Source organism: Tasmannia lanceolata, unplaced genomic scaffold (genome assembly GCF_043159265.1).
Source record: "Tasmannia lanceolata isolate RefF3 unplaced genomic scaffold, GAP_Taslan_0.1 ptg000012l, whole genome shotgun sequence".
NCBI classification, from domain to species: Eukaryota; Viridiplantae; Streptophyta; class Magnoliopsida; order Canellales; family Winteraceae; genus Tasmannia; species Tasmannia lanceolata.
The window spans coordinates 56,113,332-56,125,678 of record NW_027518689.1 but is presented as its reverse complement, the minus strand read 5'-3'; positions in this window follow the sequence as shown (position 1 = coordinate 56,125,678).

Here is a 12,347-nt window from a genome sequence, read left to right as displayed (position 1 = left end):
TAACGCAAAACGATTTCAATAAAAGGAAAATCGCTGCGAAATCCTGAATCTCTCTCTCTCTCTCTCTCTCTCTCTCTCTCTCTTCACACACAATTTCACTCCTTTTTACGCCAACTATTCCTCTAGCAAAATTATCTCCCTATCTTTCTGATTAAAAAAGTCCATCCTTATCACAATATCTCGAACGTAATTAAGAGTGGGCTCTATGAATGTCAAGATTTTGGGAAGCTCTTATCTCCTCATTAAATAGTAAATTCCCATTAAGACTTTCCCATTTATTCACACCATGCACATTTGAGGGGCCCACTTGATGAACAATTCTAGCCACTAAGGGTGGGCCTATGAATGTCAAGATTTTGGGATGCTCTAATCTCCCCATTTAACAGTAAACTCCCATAAAGACTTTCCCATTTATTCTAAGTATGGGTGCAACTTGGTTCGGGCTCAACCTGAACCTGAGGGTTTCAACCTGATTTTTGCTTGGGTTGAGTTGACATTTCCTCAGGTTGGGTTGGCTTGGGGTTGACAAAAGCCAACCTGATTTAATTTTGGGTTGGGTTAGGGTTGAGGCCTTGGTAACCCGACCCGACCCAAACCGGACCTCCTCCTCTATTTTTATCTTGATTTTCTTTGGGCCCAAGGTGAACCGGAACCAACCCGACCCAATTTCGGGTTAGTTTGGTTGGGTTAGGGTTGAGGGAATGCTATCTCAGGTTTGGTTAGAAGTTGCATCCCTAATTCTAAGGCTCTCTCAGTATCTCCTTTCCCATTTATTCTAAGTAGGGGTGCAACTTGGGTTGGGTTCAACCCGAATTTTGCTCGGGTTGAGTTGGCATTTCCTCTGGTCGGGTTGGCTTAGGGTTGGGAAAAGCCAACCTGATTTAATTTTGGGTTGGGTTAGGGTTGACGCCTTGGCAACCCGGCCCGACCCGAACCGGACCTCCGTCCTCTATTTTTTATCTTGATTTTCTTTAGGTTATTATATTTTTTCTGTTTGGCCCAAGGTGAACCACAACCAACCCGACCTGATTTCAAGTTAGATTGGTTGGGTTGTGGTTGAGAGATTTCGACGCTCAGGTTGGGTTAGGGTTGAGGGAATGCTATCTCGGGTTGGGTTAGGAGTTGCACCCCTAATTCTAAAGCTCTCTCAGTATCTCCTTTCCCATTTATTCTAAGTAGGGGTGCAACTTGGGTCTGGTTCAACCCGAATCTGACAGGTTCAACTCGAATTTTTCTTGGGTTGAGTTGGCATTTCCTCGGGTCAGGTTGGCTTAGGGCTGGGAAAAGCCAACCTGACTTAATTTTGGGCTGGGTTAGGGTTGAGACCTTGGCAACCTGACCCGACCCGAACCGGACCTCCGTCCTCTATTTTTTATCTTGATTTTCTTTGGGTTATTGTATTTTTTTTGTTTGGCCAAAGGTGAACTGAAATTCCAAGGGTGGTCCCGAGTACGGCAACTTATGAGGAGTGAGAAATTAGGTTGCTAACAAGTTTTAACTCTTTTGAAAACTCAAACCCAATTTTGGAAATTAAGAGATCAACAATAAAATTCAAGGACACAAGTTAAATCAAAAGTGCAAATGCAAATAAAGAGCAAGAGTAAGAGAGATTGCACCCGAGATTTAAAGTGGTTCGGTCCTCCAAACGCGAGGCCTACTCCACTCCACCAACCAAACGCGTTGATGGCTTCACTATGTGATCTTCTTAACTTCGACGAAGATCGGTGCCGATTACAAATTCCGATTACCTTTAACCTTGGTGGCAATCTTCACCACGGAGAGTGGGCTACGCTTCTCCGAACACTCGCCCAATACAAGTTCTTTGAGTAAGAAAGAAAGAACAAAAAATCCCTCACAAGGGTTTACAAAATGTAGAAGATGTACAAATTTAGCCTATGATCCAAATCCTAAGCTTTAGAGGATGAGAGGCATAATCAAGTTTTGATTCACTCTTTGGATGTTCAAATAGAGTTTAATAGTGTTAGGATTCATGGTCTTGAAGTTTAGAATGCCCATATATATAGGAAAACCAAAATATGACCGTTCAATGGCATTGTTGTAATTCCTGGAAAAATCGCAACGGCTAAAAATTCGACCGTTGTAGTGTTCTCGGAGTTCCGAGAATATTTCTCGGAGTTCCGGGAATACAAACAGAAGTTGGAAAAAAGTCTACTGGACCATTTCTTGGAGTTCCGAGAAGCCTATTTCATGCAGATTTTCATTTCTTGTTTTTAGGCTTCCAACTTAACACCAAGATGGGATTGCTATGAGGGTTCCAAGGTGCTGGAACACCACAAGGACAATCTCTTATATATTTAGGGTGTGTGTTTATTTACTTAATTATGCCTCTAAAATCTAAAACTAAGATTGGATCTTTTACAATCTAAATATGACTTTGGTCTTCAATGGATTCTTCAAGTCTTCATTTGTCTTGGACTTCGATGTCTTTGGCCTTCATGATGTGGTCCAATGAGATCTTCTTGGCCTCAATCCAAGCAATGTTGTCTTAGCACCAATGTGATCTACAACTTAGACAATCAAATACATTAGTGATCATAAATCACTTGTGTATTGGAATCATCAAAATAAGATGGGAATGCCAAGGTGGAAACCATTGGGCTTACAATCTCCCCTTTTTTGATGATGACAAGCACAAGAGATTTTCCAATAAAAGCATTCATATTTTCCTTATACTAGAATTCTCTCCCCCTTTGGCATCAATAAAAAAGATTGGGGTAAAAGAGAAACAAAGGGATGAAATATTCAATTTAAAGCTCCCCCTTTTTCAAGGAAAAAGACAAACCTAGAACTCCCCCTATTTAGAATTTTCATTCAACATATGAGGGGATATTTAATTAACTTTGAAAAAGATATTCAATTTTAAACATTAGCCCCTAATCTAAGCACATATGATGAAAATCATATGGGGGCTTTGGGAATCCAAGCTTTCTTGGATCCACCTCTATCCCTAATCTTAGATGCACATTGGAATTGGTAATGACCATTTATTCCACAATAATGGCATCTAACATGAGGGTTAGATAAGCTAGTCCTATCATAAAAGGCATGATCAGGTCTATGACTAGCTTTCCTCAAGATTATGTCAATAATTTTGTCACCGTTTAGGAAACCATGGAGACATAATCTTAATCTTTCATTTTCATTATGAAGATGTGTTATTTGATTTAGAAAATCATTTGTATTATCTTCATAAGATTTGGAAGAGCTTGCCACATTTTGAATTTGGCAAGTTTTCTCATCCAAACAACCCGTAAGGGTTTTAATCTCAAGTTTAAAAATTTCAATTTGTGCTTGAGATTTTGATATGGAAGAGGATGATTCATTTTTCAAAAAGTCAAGTTCATTTTCTAATTTTGAAATAGATTTTTTAAGAACTTTAGTTTTTGCAATTTGACAATGCAAGGTATTGCACAATTCATCATAAGATATTTTTTCACTATCACTACTTGATGAATTACAAGAGGGGTTTGAATTTACCTCATCTTCATGGGTGAGTGCCATGAAGCAAAGATCATACTTTTTATTTTCTTCCCCTTCGCTTGAGCTTTTGCCCGAGGTGCTCAAAGCATCCCAACCGGCGGCAAGAGCCTTGTGCCTCTTCCATTCCTTCTTTCCCTTGTATTTTGAGGAAGATGACTTGAGAAGTGGGCAATCCGGTCTTTTGTGTCCGGTCTTCTTGCAATTATAGCACCTTATTCCTCCTTCTACTTCACTTTCTTATTTCTTCTTCATTTTATCCTTTTTATGTTTCTTTCTCCATAAGCTTTTAAATTTCCTTAAAGCTTCGTCTTCATCGCTATCTGCCTCGCTAGAGGATGATGAGTTCGCTTTGGAGGCTTTTAGAGCTAGAGATCGACTCTCTTTTTCTTTCTCTTTCGGCTTCTTCTCCTCTTGTCGGCTAGTGAGGAGCATCTCATGGGTGATGAGAGATCCTACAAGCTTCTCCATGGTTAGCGTCTTGAGATTCTTTGATTCTTGTATGGCGGTTACATTTGGATCCCAATATGGAGGAAGAGACCTAAGCAACTTACTCACAAGCTCATCAGTAGGAGAAGATTTACCAAGATTTGCTAGTTCATTAGAAATTTAAGAAAAACGGGTATACATTTCGAAAATATTTTTGTTTTGATCCATTCTAAACATTTCATATTTGCTCTTTAACAAGTTTATTTTGGAATCCTTAACTTGAGATGTTCCCTCATGGGTAATGGCAAGTGTATCCCAAATAACCTTGGCGGAATTAAAAAGAGCAACTCGATTAAACTCCTCCGTAGATAGGGCGCAAAACAAGGAATTTATGGCTTTGTAATTTAAATTTGCATGCCTTTTTTCTACGACATTCCATTCTTCAAATGGTTTGGAAGGCAACATGTATCCATTCTCAACAATGTGCCAAAGTTCCACATCTATCGAAAGAAGATAGATGCGCATCCTTGTCTTCCAATGTCCATAGTTGGACCCATTAAAGAAGGGATGTCTAGTTGTGGAATGGCCCTCCGGAAGTCCGGTTCTATTTCTATCCGCCATTTCATAATTAGAAAGTTGCCAAAGATCTTATGATCTTTCCCTTGTTGAAATTTTTAAAGAAAATTTTTCCAAAGATTTATAGAAAGAAAATATTTTAAGAGCCTTTGCTCTGATACCAAGTGAAATTCCAAGGGTGGTCCCGAGTACAGCAACTTATGAGGAGTGAGAAATTAGGTTGCTAACAAGTTTTAACTCTTTTGAAAACTCAAACCCAATTTTGGAAATTAAGAGATCAACAATAAAATTCAAGGACACAAGTTAAATCAAAAGTGCAAATGCAAATAAAGAGCAAGAGTAAGAGAGATTGCACCCGAGATTTAAAGTGGTTCGGTCCTCCAAACGCGAGGCCTACTCCACTCCACCAACCAAACGCGTTGATGGCTTCACTATGTGATCTTCTTAACTTCGACGAAGATCGGTGCCGATTACAAATTCCGATTACCTTTAACCTTGATGGCAATCTTCACCACGGAGAGTGGGCTACGCTTCTCCGAACACTCGCCCAATACAAGTTCTTTGAGTAAGAAAGAAAGAACAAAAAATCCCTCACAAGGGTTTACAAAATGTAGAAGATGTACAAATTTAGCCTATGATCCAAATCCTAAGCTTTAGAGGATGAGAGGCATAATCAAGTTTTGATTCACTCTTTGGATGTTCAAATGGAGTTTAATGGTGTTAGGATTCATGGTCTTGAAGTTTAGAATGCCCATATATATAGGAAAACCAAAATATGACCGTTCAATGGCATTGTTGTAATTCCTGAAAAAATCGCAACGGCTAAAAATCCGACCGTTGTAGTTCTCGGAGTTCCGGGAATACAAACAAAAGTTGGAAAAAAGTCTACTTGACCATTTCTCAGAGTTCCGAGAATTCTCGGAGTTCCGAGAATTTCTCTCGGAGTTCCGAGAAGCCTATTTCATGCAGATTTTCATTTCTTGTTTTTAGGCTTCCAACTTAACACCAAGATGGGATTGCTATGAGGGTTCCAAGGTGTTGGAACACCACAAGGACAATCTCTTATATATTTAGGGTATGTGTTTATTTACTTAATTATGCCTGTAAAATCTAAAACTAAGATTAGATCTTTTATAATCTAAATATGACTTTGATCTTCAATGGATTCTTCAAGTCTTCATTTGTCTTTGACTTCGATGTCTTTGGCCTTCATGATGTGGTCCAATGAGATCTTCTTGGCCTCAATCCAAGCAATGTTGTCTTAGCACCAATGTGATCTACAACTTAGACAATCAAACACATTAGTGATCATAAATCACTTGTGTATTGGAATCATCAAAATAAGATGGGAATGCCAAGGTGGAAACCATTGGGCTTATATGAACCAAAATCAACCCCACCCAATTTCAGGTTAGATTGGTTGGGTTGTGGTTGAGAGATTTAGAGGCTGGTTGGGTTAGGGTTGACCATCCTCAAACTGAGGCTCAGGTTGGGTTGGGTTAGGGTCTAGGGAATGCTATATCGGGTTAGGTTAGGGTTGGCCTCAACCCGATCCAACCCGACCCGAGTTGCACCCCTAATTCTAAGGCTCTCTTAGTATCTCTTTTCAACAGCATCTTCTATCATAGTATGACTCCTGCTCTTTCTCCCCGCCCTCTCCCTCTCATCTCTACAATTATCTTTTCCTCTCTTTCTAACTACAAATCTTTTTTTCCAGGCAAATCTTATTCTACCCCAGCCCAAGCCATAGCCAACTGCAGCATCAGATTGCCACTCAGGTGCTCACTAGGTGTAGACACTCCCATTTTGCTACGCTTTGAAAAGCAAGAGATTCGGAAGTTTCATCGAGTCTTGAGTCGGTCTTCCGCATTAGATTAGGTATTCTTGCATTTTTAAGGAGTTTTGAAGTTGATTCGCAATCCTAAAAGTCTCTAGGGGGTTCCATTGGCCTCCGGAAGATGAAGATTCAAGTTTCCGATCAAGTAGCAAAACCTGCTATTTTGGGAATTTCTCAGGATTTTCCATATTTTTCATCAATTTTTGCACTACAGGGGTAATTTGGTCATTTTCAGTATGTCCAATTTGATCCCCGAGTTGTGTCTGAGAAATCTTGAGTAATTAAATGAATTTTGGAAAACATGCTAAATTTAGAATTTCTCAGGGGTTTCACTTGATTTGAAAATTTCGTGTGTCGAGGGCATTTTCAGGGAATGCTAAATGGTCTTGTTTGATATCGTCCGCCAAAAGAAACAAAATTAAAAACTTGTTATTTTTTAAGTTTGACTATGAAGACTTTCCATTTTTAACTTTTTCCTTTGAGGGCAATCTAATTTGAGGTCATTTTAGTCGCTTTTAGGTGTATGGGTCAAATAGGGGCATTTTGGTCCGAAAAATTGCTTTTCCTATAAAGGATGGCTCGACCATGTGTTTGGGTTGGGTTCATTCATAAAAAAGTTTGAATTTAATGAAATTTTATTTAAAAAATCCAAAAAACACTTTAAAAAGACCCATTGGACAAAAGCCCATGTAGGAGGCCCATGTGGGTTGGCCCACATGGTTGGGAGCCTATATGGGTAGCCCACTTAGTTGGACGTCCAACATGGGGTGAGGTGGGTGTAATAACCGGTAAAATATATATATATATATATATATATATATATATATATATATACAAATAAATAAAAATGGCCTCATAGGTGGGTAATCATCGGCCATTACTCATTTTTCCCCGAGTTAATCGGGCATGAGGACATCTGGCATAATGGCGCGTACGCGATTCGAACCCAATGCTGAGCGAGGATTGAACGACTTCCTACCACTAAACCACCGTCTCAGATGTCAACTAAAAATAAGTAGATACTTACACATATTAAAAATTATCAATAGTCACTATTCATAATTACTATTCACAATAATCACTATGCAAGATTACTATGCAGAAATACTACGTAAGATTACTATGCAGAAATACTATGCAAGTTCACTATTGAGATAAACTGTTCAAAATTACTATTCACAGTAGGACCCACCGAGTACTATTCACAAGCGGGTCCCACCAACAGTGGGTCCCACATTAGCGGGCCCCACACAAGCGGGTCCCACATCAGCAGGCCCCACACAAGCGGGTCCTACCACCAGTGGGACCCATAACAAGCAGGACCCACAAATAGCGGGACCCAACACTAGTGGGAACCACTACCAGAAGGACACACCGCAACCACTTTCATTAACTCATTGGTTAAGCGGGTCACTCCACAACCACTATCATTAATGAGTAGTTGCGCTTCACCGACGAAAATAATAATTAAATAATATTAATCATCCTGTTACTATTCAAGCAGCCTTTACTATTCATTTATTTATACCTTTACTATTCCTATATTTTTGTAAAAGCATTTAAGAGAAGCATTTAAGAGCGTAGTTGTGAATTTAAGAATGTAGTATCTATAAATAGAGGCTCTCATTTTGTTATTTCGACAAACTCTAGTAGTGCTAAAAAAATTCAGAGAAGAAAGAGTAAGAGAAAGAGGGAAAAAGAGAGAGAGGAAAAGGAAAAGGAAATCCACTTCATCACTACCAAGGTAAGTCTTTCATATAGATAGTTAAAATATTTATTATGGGTAATATGGTTGGTTCTACCACCTATGTAAATATTAGGATAAAGCATGCATAAGAGGCGATAACTCGCTATAGATTATGCAAGTTTTATCATCTTATTTGAATGGTGAAATGCTAGCATAGTAACCGTAAAGTAAACTTTAATCAAAGAAAGGCGAACTGCTGAGCATAGTAGCCAAGAAATAAACTAAATCAAAGAATGGTGAACTGCTGAGCATAGTAACCTGTGGGGTCCACATGAATAGTAACATGTGGGGTCCATATGAATAGTGCATGCTGGGCCCCATGATCTTAAAAATTTAATAGAAAGAACACTGAACACAGGGAACATTATTTTGGACATAGATGGACATTACCTGGACAGAAAGGACACTGCCTTAAAACATGAATTTGATTAAATTAGAATATATTTACAGGTTATCCACTCCAAGGTGTAAGCTCAAACAAACCTGTGACCGGAAAACTATATGTAAGGGTTGTAAGGGTTTTTCTTCCATTGATTCTCTTTTGCTATATATAAGGGTTTTCTTCCATTGATTCTCTTTTGCTATATGTAAGGGTTTTCTTCCATTGATTCTCTTTTGCTATATGTAAGAGTTTTCTCCATTGATTCTCTTTTGATATACTGGATGTGAATAGTTCATATTCTTTGATTATCTTTATACGCAATTGCTATAAGAGTTTCTATCCTTCTAAGATCCACAACTGATGAGAATCCAAGGGGGATCCTTTCTTTCAGACCCCATTCCTTTCAGATAAATGATTTTACTGATAAAGCTATAATTCTATTTTGTATCCTCGAAACTTGTTTCCGTGAGATATGTTTATGTTTAGGGTTTATCTTGTGATACCCTAATTTTGAATACGGACTGAGTTATGATATGATGACGGGTGGACGCGTTATAGTCCTCCATGTGCACGTGGGTAAAGACGACTCTAGAGAGTGTAAATCTAGAGGATTATGAGCCGAGGTATGGCTATGAATGGGCCGAGATATGGCTATGAATGAAAGCATCTATGCTTAATGAAGTCTATATATATAATTCTTCTTGATATCAAGTTCTGTAAGTTTTCTCTATACGTTTGGAAAGTATGTTGTGCTTATTCTTTCTTTCCATGTTTATAATGTGAGATGTCCTATCTGCAAAATATCATGTTCTTATGAGCTCTGCAAAATATCATGTTCTTATGAGCTTGACAATTCTACATCACTTGTTGTTTATACCCTACTGGGCTATTTGAGCTCACCCCTTTTTCCTTGTTTTATTGTTCCAACCCCCAGGTGAAGTATAGATGAAAGATGAGGAATGCTAGAGTTGAATCCAGAACTGTTCTAAAGGACAAATATGTTTTAAATATGTATCAACTATGTCTTGAATTAAGATGTAATAAGTTAGACCTAATTTCTGTAAACCCTCTAAACGTAGTTGTTGTATTTGAGATCTTGGGAATAATGAACGTTTTTTAGAAAGATGATGTAATATTCTTCTACGCACCGAGTTGGTATTTCTAAAAAAATCCGGGGCGTTACAGTGGGTGTTGACATCATATTTGTTTTGGAAAAAAATAATAAAGAGAAAAAGAAAGGAATAGTTGTAATTAGAAAGGGCTAATATGGTCAGGTTACTAAAATGGCCATAACTTTTTACCTACTTATCCAGAAACTTTGTAATTATACTTGTTTTGAACGGCTCAAAAAGATCTACAACTTTCTACTTTATGACTTTTCTTAATTCTGCCCCTAAATAGTTCAAAAATGAGCTCCAACGTTGGATAATCTTTTTTGGACTGGAATCTTTCATATATATGCTATTTCACTGTGTGAGAGCTTCTAGAAGAGTCTTGAAAGATCTACCTTATGCAAAATAGTATGCCTTGGCTTGCAAGGAATCACAATTAGAATTTAAATTAATTTGAAAACTAAGAGAAAATGAAGCTTAGTGTGTAAATAAGGAAACTAACTAAAAGAATGACTCTACACAATGGAAACAACCTATCATTTGCGAACCCTAATCATTTTCTATATAAACAATATCACCCAAACTCAAAATCTCTCTTGAAATTCGTACAACACTCCCCCATTTCAAAAAAAATCTGTCCTCACACTATTTGGGCCATAATTCATCACTTTCAAGTGGGCTCCATTAAAGCATACTTGGATATCTTCTTCTCCTCTTCAACATGCTTCAATTTGGGGTTATAATTCTTCGACCTTCGATTTTTCTAAGGTTTATTAAGGGCTGGTCAAAGTGTATATCTTGGAGTACCAGCCATAGAGACAAGGAAAAGCGATCAACGGTTAGTATTCGTCTCTCTTGAAAACTAGGAACTAGAAAAAACATGTTAGGTTAGGTTTTTAGGTTTTCTTTCATATATGATGCATATGGATGTATTTTTGGATGAAATTTTAACATGATCTAATATTAATCATATTCATTTTAAATTCAGATTTTTGCTGAAAAATTAATTTTCTATGATTTAAAAATCAATTTTCTTTCAAAGCTCTTTCGATATAGGTTTAAATCCGATTTTTAAAGCAAGTGGTTTGAATCAATAGTTTTTTTCAAATCAGATTCTTTCTGAGATTAAAACATAATTAAAAATTTCTGAAAATCTAAATTTCCAGCCAAGATTTGCTCATTTTGATGCCTACATCGTTCTTCGAGCAATTGCTGAGAAAAGAGTAATTTTTTGATGAAAATATCAAATCTATAGCAAAACATGTCGGAATTGGCTGAAATTTTAACTCCAGTAGTTTTTTACTATTTCCAGATCACTCAAAAATTTGCACAATTTTTTAAATATATTTTATAATTTTTAATTGATTTAAGGTCTGTTTTAATTCGAATAAATATTAAATTTCGAATAAATATTAAATGAGTTTGAAAAATCACAAAACTTTCCAGAATAATATCTTATAAATATTTAAGAGTTTTTGTAGAAGAAAATTTTGAAAAATTAATTTTCTTCATTGTTTTAAAATCACAACTTCGTTTTGCGCATAGAGTGGCTATGTTTCCAATAAAATTTGATTTTTTTGATTAAATTCTAATCTTATGAAGTTAAAATTTGGAAAAAAATAATAATAAGATCCATATTTGATCTTTTGTGAATTTTTCATGATTTTAGGATTAGAATTGATGTGTTTTTGGTTTTTCTTTCAGCATTTTCAGATTTTTTCTGATTTTTAATTGGTGGTAAATCATAATACAAATTGATGGAATTTTTACTGTAGGCTCATAATATTAATATATAATTTCTGTAAAATATTTGATCAAATTAGAATAGGATTTATATATGTTGCTTTGTAAATTTACCACGTGCTCAAATTTAGAAAAAACCTTATAAAAGATTTATTTTAATTCCCAAAATCCTGAAAATTTCCTGAATATCATATTTTATCATTATTGAATTTCTATAAAAATTTGCGTCAAATTGGAATAGAATTGGTATATGTTGCTTTGTAAAATCACAATCTGGTCTGAAATTGATAAATCTATTAAAAATCCAATTTAAATTCAAAAGTCACAAAAGTTTTGAACATCTTAATTTCTCAATATGCATCTAATCCTTAAGGAACTTAAACATAAACCTTAAAAGTCTACAACTTCCTTTGAAAACTTTCTTTTCTAGGTCTTTTAGGTGGGTGGGTTGTACTCATAATCGTTTAGCAATTGCGATCTATCTTGTACGGTTTAAGTATCTAAGTTATAATATGTTATTGGCTCTGAGGTCGTTGTCCACGAAAATCCTGAGAATATGCTAGGCAATAAGATATTATAACTTATATGCCAAATTGTATAAGTGTAGAAAGCACGATTTCCTTCCATGAGTGGAGCCTAAGCAAGAAACTTGTTAACCCTTAGAGCCTTAGATTTTTCTTAAATTTTACACATTAGGAACTCTTAAGAGAACCGAAAATCAGTAACTTAATAAATTGAGTTGGATTAATCAATGTTTAAGTCATTTTGGAACCGTTGGATTATGGTATCATTTCGTAGGAACCTTTAGAGCTCTCTTTAGGAATCCTTACATCACGATCTAGGTTTTAGGGTGTTCTAGAGTTAGGAGTCCAGCCTCATCAAGGCCGATTGTTATTGATAGCAATTGGGCCATAGATTTAGTTACATTAGTTAACCATTTTCCCATAGGACAAGCCTAGTTAACCTAGGATGTAGGTTCACCTGCATTAGTCTAAGGGGATGTCTTGCACTTAGATAGGACCA